Source organism: Dipodomys ordii, unplaced genomic scaffold (assembly GCF_000151885.1).
Source record: "Dipodomys ordii isolate 6190 unplaced genomic scaffold, Dord_2.0 Scaffold79, whole genome shotgun sequence".
NCBI classification, from domain to species: domain Eukaryota; kingdom Metazoa; phylum Chordata; class Mammalia; order Rodentia; family Heteromyidae; genus Dipodomys; species Dipodomys ordii.
In genome coordinates this window covers 4,909,885-4,917,177 of record NW_012267295.1, presented here as the reverse complement: position 1 = coordinate 4,917,177, position 7,293 = coordinate 4,909,885, and the positions used below count along the sequence as shown (strand labels likewise).

Below are 7,293 nucleotides of genomic sequence, written 5' to 3'. Positions count from 1 at the left end.
AAAGAGAGAAAGAAAGAAAGAAAGAAAGAAAGAAAGGAAGGAAGGAAGGAAGGAAGGAAGGAAGGAAGGAAGGAAGGAAGGAAGGAAGGAAAGGGAAGGAAGGAAGGAAAGGGAAGGAAGGAAGCCAGCCAGGTACCAGTGGCTCACATCTATAATCCTAGCTATTCAGGAGGCTGTTATGTAGAACTCAAGTTCAAAGGCAGCCAAGGCAGATAAATTGGTAAGCCTGTCTTCAATTAAGTAGCAAACAATGGGAACTGGAAGCATGGCTCAATTGGGAGAGTGCCAACCTTGAGCAAAACAAAACAAAACTGAGCCCTGAATTCAAGCCTTGTACTAGCACACACAAAGAAAGAGGGGAAGGAATTACTACAGTGCCAAAGTGAAATTAATATAATGTTGACTACACTTGAATTATTACATAGGTACAGTTGTACATATTCCATATGTACACGTGTGCATGTGTGTGTGTTTAGTTAAATTCCTGGGACCTAGATACGATTTGGAATTTGGATCTTTTTAATATTTTGAAAAGACTCCTTGATACCTTTTTCACTGACTTACTGTAATTGTGTATCTTTATGGGGTACAGTATGATATTTCAAGGTAATTGGTATCACATCATCTTAAGCATTCATCATTTCTTTGGCCAGGGACATTCAAAATCTTCGTTACTGGCTATTTTGGAATATGCAATTAGGTTTTTCAATGTTTTAGAAAATGAAGCCTAGAGTGATAGTTGTAGCACCTGGTAGGCTAAGGCAGGAAGATTGTGACTTCAAAGCCAGGCTGGGTTGCACAGGCTGGGTTGCCAGACTGTGACTAAAAGAGAGGGTGGGGAGAAATGGAGAGGAAGGAAGGAAGGAAGGAAGAGAGGGAGGAAGGGAGGGAGAGAGAGAGGGAGAGAGGGAGGGAAAGAGGGAGAGGGGAAGGGAGGGAAGGAAGGAAGGAAGGAAGGAAGAGAGGGAGGAAGGGAGGGAGAGAGAGAGGGAGAGAGGGAGGGAAAGAGGGAGAGGGGAAGGGAGGGAAGAGAGAAGGGGGGAAGGAAAGGAGGGAGGGAGGGAGGAAATGAATACCAGACTCATAAAGTGTTGCTTGCCCACCCAAGTAACCCGAGTAACTAAAAACATTAATGCCTGACCCTGAAGCAAATGGATATTCATATCAATGAGATAAATAGTATAATAACAGTGCTTGCCCATGTAGTTTGCAGTGACGTGGAGATGATGGGATGGCAGGGCAGGAACTGAGACCAGTACATGCTTATGGACGTGGTCTGGAATGTGCTTCCTGGTGGGTACACACAAGGGAGGCAGTGTGGCCTCCTTCCGCAGGAGACCAGGAGTCTCGGAAAGGAAGGAGGTGGCTTCAATCCCAAGATACGAACCCAAGACTGACTAGACAACAATTTTTAACATTACTTTCAAGGCTCATGTTTTCTAAATTCCAGTGGTTCCTGCATTTTGTTCTATAATATCAGCATGGGAATTTTAAATTTGATTGGAAAAAAAGACATTTCAAGTTTACACTCTGGAGAAAACTGGTCACACAGAAAGGCTCCTCCTCTAACGATGGAGACTGAGGCGGGCAGTGGAGGGGGGAATCTTCATGTGGTGGTGATGGTGGGGCCCAGACCCTCCTCTCAGGGCCTGTAACCTCTCCATGTCTTAGACACCTGGCTTCCAGTAGCTCCTGTGACCCCCATGCTGGCCCATTTATTAAATGAGGAAGAATATATCCTGAGGACTCCATCACCCAGGCCTCCCTCTGGGATCCCAGGACCCGCAGGGAGCTACCAGTGTCAAATCTTTCCCTTTCTCTTATTCTTCTGCATGACAACTGAAGGCACACTTTGCTCTCCAGGGCCAGCTCCTGGGAAGAACTGACTTGCTTCAAGGCAAATCAAGGAGGAAAACTACACAGGGCAGAGAAAGCAGGACTGGGAGGACATAGTCCTATGGACTGGGTGAGTGAAGGAATAGAGCTGTTTCCCTTTGTGTCATATTCAGACTTTTCTTCCACATGAGGTAAGTAGAATCGGTCACACCTCTGAGCCACTCAGAGATGCTGGGACACCAAGCTAAAGGAATCATCCTGCTCCTGGGGACTTCTTCAGGGTCAACCCAGAGAAGAGGGGAAGGTGGGAGGAGAGGAGCAGCCACAGTGCTGTCTCCTGAATCCTCCACTCCTGATCCCTGCTCCCCCTTCATTTCCCCATTGCCGTCCTCTGGTGTCCTCTCCCTGGCCCTACCTTTGGACTAGCTCCACCAGAGGGGACAGTGAACACCTGGGCCATGACTGTAAACAAAGGTCAGATGGGAAGCCCCACAGATAAGGGTTTAGGGAACACCTCTTGTTCCCTCATGGGGCTCCCCTTCTGCTTTTCTGACTCCTCTGAAGGGTGACTCGCCTTGGAGCTAAGCATTGAACAGAACTCAGTCAGAGAAGAAGATGTGACTACCTGGGAAGGCCTCAAAGAATTCTGGTTCCATGGGTCCAGCGGTGCAATCGCTGAGAGGTTTGCCTTCTCGTCTCGGGCGGTGTCCAGGCTGTAGGAAGAAAGGACACATCATGAACGCATCATGTGAGGCAGGTCCAGCCACAGACTTCTTGCGCCTCGGGGTGTTCACATCCGCTCTATGAGATGAGGACCCCTGCTGGCTCCTGTTTCCCTGCAGAAGGCATGACCACAGTGTCCAAAGACAATAATGAAAGAGCCAGACTTGAATTCAACTCCTTCTGATTGAAATCCCCTGATTTCAACGACTATACTCTGCTTCTCCAAATATACAAAAAGTAATTACTCACATCTGCATGTGTATAGTAAAGAACTCTCTCTTTCCAAAAGGTGTACAGGACCCGTTTCCCAAGTCACTATCATAGAACATTCATTAGTGTGCCTGTGTTTCCCCAAACCCTGAATCTTCCTTCAGCAGGATCCTTTCTTCCACCAGGGCCTCGAAACAGACCCTGTCCCCTGCTCTGCACTGCCCCTTTCTTCTGTGGCCCTGCCCTAATGGTCAGCTCATCTTGCTTCTAATCCCTTCAGGAGTAGAAAAACTTTTTCCTGCCACAGTCCATTTGTATACTTCTAACATCATTTTTGGACTACACAATGATCAATACAGGCAGAGCAGTTACAGGCAGCAAACAACAATGCATGTCTGTCCTGTTTACGCAAAAATGAGTTTGCAGGCCCTCTATGGCCCATAGGTCAGAAGTTCCCCACCCTTGATTATAAATAGTAGTGCAATTTACAAAACTGACTGAGAGAAATGTGGGGAGCAGGGCAGGTGTGGGGGCAGGGGAGAGGCAATCCAGCTGTGGCAAAAGGCAACAAGTCCATAATAATAGGTCTAATGGCTGAGAAGCAGAATTTATTGGGGAATTCAAAAAGAATGACCAATAAAATGATCAATGAACAGGAGGAATAGACGTCCTCTTGAATGAATTCTGAGAAACAAAAAACTGAATGAAATAAAAAAGATGATGGAGGAGATGAAGAGGAGTTCAGTTGAGATAGAGGATCTTGAAAAAAATAACATTAAAATTCTGGAAAAGATTAACTCAGTAAGTCAAATAGACTCAGTCTTGGAACCGCTGCGGAGAGCAGAGTCTAAGGACTCTGCTTGCCGGGGATGGGGGTGGAGGGAAGCTGGGCAGATTCTGCCAGGAAGCAAGGCAGGTTTTAGCCAGGAGGTCCCAAGTCCCTCCTGCCCCAGGAGACACCCCAGGCCCTGTCTCAGGCTCCACCCCTGTGATCCACTGGGATCACAAATACAGCCAGGGCCTTCCACAGGCAAGGGTGGAGGGTGGAATGTCTTCACTGCCCTGGCTGCTCCCTTCTCCCCACCCCATCACACGAAAGCAGGAAATGTAGGTTAATACTGAGAGGTGTATTTTGAAAACTAGCACATTGGCCAGACTTTAAATGACCAAATGCCGCCATGTCTGGCAAGCCGTGGACAGCACATCATGTCTGCAGTCAAGTTTCCAGAGTTTTAAAGAATAATCACCAATGCCCAGCTACCCTGGCAATGTGCTCCAGACATGGCCAAGCACCCTCCCCTGCAGGTCTCTAGTCCACACGAAGTAGCACACAGGCAAATAAGAAACCATGAGTGAGTAACTGGGCATAGCAGACCACCCTTCAACACAGGAGGAGAAGCAGCCTGGGGGAAGAGACCCAGGAGGCCGGCGCAATACGGCTTGGGCATGCATGGAGCCCCGTCTGAAGCAGGAGTGTGTAGACCTGCGTGTGCATGTGTATGTGTGCGCATGTATTCTGTTGGCGTATAAGTGAGGTTTAGATCTTCCCCAGATACCATAATTTAAATGTAATTATTGACCATTTAACACCAAACACCCAGTAACACTTGCTCTGGCAATTCAGGCTTCGTCTATTACCACAGCACATCACCAGCATCTGAGAACGGGACCCAGGCCTCCTGCTCCCCTGGCATCCCACAGCTCCTGCGGCTCCGGTGTTCCCAATGTCTGCTCCGTCCTCACTGCCCTGCACCTCCCACCCACCCTAGAGAAGCCTGCTAGGGCAGGGTCCTAACTCCATCCATCCACCAAAGTAGCTCAGAGAAGGGAAGTGACTTGCTTAGTGAGACACAGCTCTGGAGAGCAGAGTGGAGTTCCACACTGGCCCTCTGACTCTGAATTGAAGCAAAATGTGTGACTGTAAAAATCCAGACGTTTCTAGGTTTTTTCCTCTGCTTCCACACACACAGAGCCAGAGCCAGGCCTTCGATTGTAAGACTGCAAACCAGGATGGTGCTGGGCATGCTGTCCCCAGACCTGGTCACCTTGGCATCTGGACACACGGGTGCCCCATCCTCTTCCCACAGGCAGAGCCAGGCCATCTGCCCGCTCTGCCTCCTCCCCAGGCAGGGAATTGGGGGGGGGGGAGAGCGGGTCATGCCCAACTCACCACAGACTCTCTCCCTGATGGGCTTGCTGGCGACCCAGTGGTCTGTGGCTGTGTGCGATGTGTGGCCAGCTGTTCCTCGGTCACAATAACGTAGACCCAGGCTAGATATGCACAGGGAAGGGAAAGGGAAATTGAAAGTTCTCAGTTCCGAGCACCCTACAAACCCTTCTGTGATGACTCACCCAAACGATCCACTCAGCCTGACTTTCTGGGCCCTTCACAACCCAAATCATCCTCCCAAGGTCTCCTTAGTCTTTAGGAGGAAAGCCTTGCCATACCACCTAGACTTGGTTCAGACCCTCGCCCCTGCACAATCCCTCCACCCTCCTCCGTTCTCCCCACATCTCCCTGCATCCTGCATGTTCACTGCAGGCTCTTTGCTGGGCTGTGGCTGGGTGTCCTGTCCACACAGCTTTTAGACAGTGGCCTGCATGGCTTCCTCTGCCAGGATCTCCAGCTTCTGCCACCTGGAAACATCATGCCTTGCTTCCTGGCAGAACCCCACCAGCTTCACCCCCCCCCCAGGTCACCAGAGGCCACTGACCCTGCTCAGCCTCTATGGCACCTGGTCAAGAGGGGACAAAGTCCACAGCAGCTCTAAAACTTCTGAGCCTCACAGCTGCTTTCCTGGCAGAGGAGCTGCAGTTGGGGCTGGACTCCAGAGGTCAGCCTGACCCCTCTGATGGGGCCTTTCTCACCCTGAGATGGCCATCCTAGACAAGGCTGCAGGGCTGTGCCATCCCTTGCTCAGTGCTCTGAGGTGGGATGGTGGGTGGCCTAGAACTCTCACACTAAGTTCTCAGTGGACCTCCTTCCCTACTTGACTGGAGTTTTAGAACCATTTCCTAATGATCAACATTTCTCCCTGTTTTTCACGCTGACATAAAATACCGTACATATTTGTAGAGCTGTACATATTTGTGGAGTGTGAGCTCTGATGCTCCAGTTAAGGAAACTGAGGCCAAGGCAAGGTCCGGTGACCTGCCCTACTTTTCATAGTAGTGCTGGTGCCAAGACTTGAACCAAGTCCTCCTGAATGAAGTCTCGTTTTCTTGATGACTATGTTTTGTTCCCCTAAATAGATGAAACCATGCATTCATGTATATATGTTGATTATAACAACTCCCTCCTTCCAAATCAATGTCTTAAACCTGATTCCTGGGTCTCTGTCTTGTTATATTTGCTGGCAACACTGTCTTCCCCAAATCTGCACATTCCTTACTTCTACAGGATCCTTCCTCCCAGCTAGAGTGGGCTGCCCAGGCCCCTTGGCTGTGTTCCTGTAATTGTTGGGTATTAGATTGTTTCTAGTCCTTGAGAGAAAATGTAAACTTTCTCATATCTAAGCACACTGTTATACAACAAATTGTACCAATTTACATCCACTCAGGCAGTATATGAGTGTGTCTATCTTTTGTTATTGTTGGTGGTGGTTGTGGGGCTTGAACTCAGGGCCTGGGCACTGTCTCTGAGCAATTTTGCTCAAGGCTAGCATCCTACCACTTTGAGCCACAGCTTAACTTCTGGTTTTTGAGTGATTAATTGGAGATAAGAGTCTCACAGGAACTTCTCTGACCAGGCTGGCTTTGAGCCACAATCCTCAAACCTAAGCCTCCTGAGTAGCTAAGATTACAGGTGTGAGCCACCAGCGCCCAGCTTCCTTCTCCTTCCTATGTTTCCTCCATTTAGGGGCCACCTAAGTAATCTGACTGCCTCCAGGATGCCTTGTCTTAGCATGGCACTGGAATTGCACCCCAGGCAGCCTTGTAAACCACTTGAGTGGTTTTCCCACCTTCTTTTCTGCACAGGGAGATGGAGGAACAATCAGACTCAAACCTAGCTATCAATCCAAGTTCTCCTACTGCCTAGCACTATGGCCAAGAAGATGATTGCCTCACTTATCTGAGTTCATCTATAAGATGAGAACAAATCCTTCTCTGTCAGAGCCCTAGTGGGGATGAGGAGGGTGGGGATGAGGAGGGTGGATCATTCCATCTCCAACTTACCACAGAATCTTCTCCTGGCTGAGTTTGGATATAGCCCAGCTCTCCTTAACTGTTTGGGTCCAGTTACAAGCTCTATGTCTGAGTTGGGAGCTTCATCTATCCTCTGTGGTACCCCAAAATGAAAATCTCAGCTTGTAGGAGGCTACCCTCAGCCTCACCCACTTTGCTTATCTACTCACAGGAGTGACTCGGGCCCTGCATTTCAAGTCCTTCTCAGTCTATTTCTTTTTTTTTAATTTTTTATTGTAAAGATACTATACAGAGGGTTACAGTTACATGAGTGAGGTAATGAGTACACTTCCTCTTGAACATTGTTAGCCCCTCCATTGTTTTCCCCCTACCATCCCC

The 7,293-nt window shown here is 48.9% G+C and overlaps 1 protein-coding gene across 1 annotated transcript in view; it reads right to left on the bottom strand.

Annotated features, from left to right (window-relative positions):
• The window catches only part of LOC105992014 (apolipoprotein L2-like), a 19,199-nt gene that overhangs the window by 8,210 nt on the left and 3,696 nt on the right, over nucleotides 1-7,293 (bottom strand). The gene's annotated exons all lie outside the window — the stretch shown is intronic.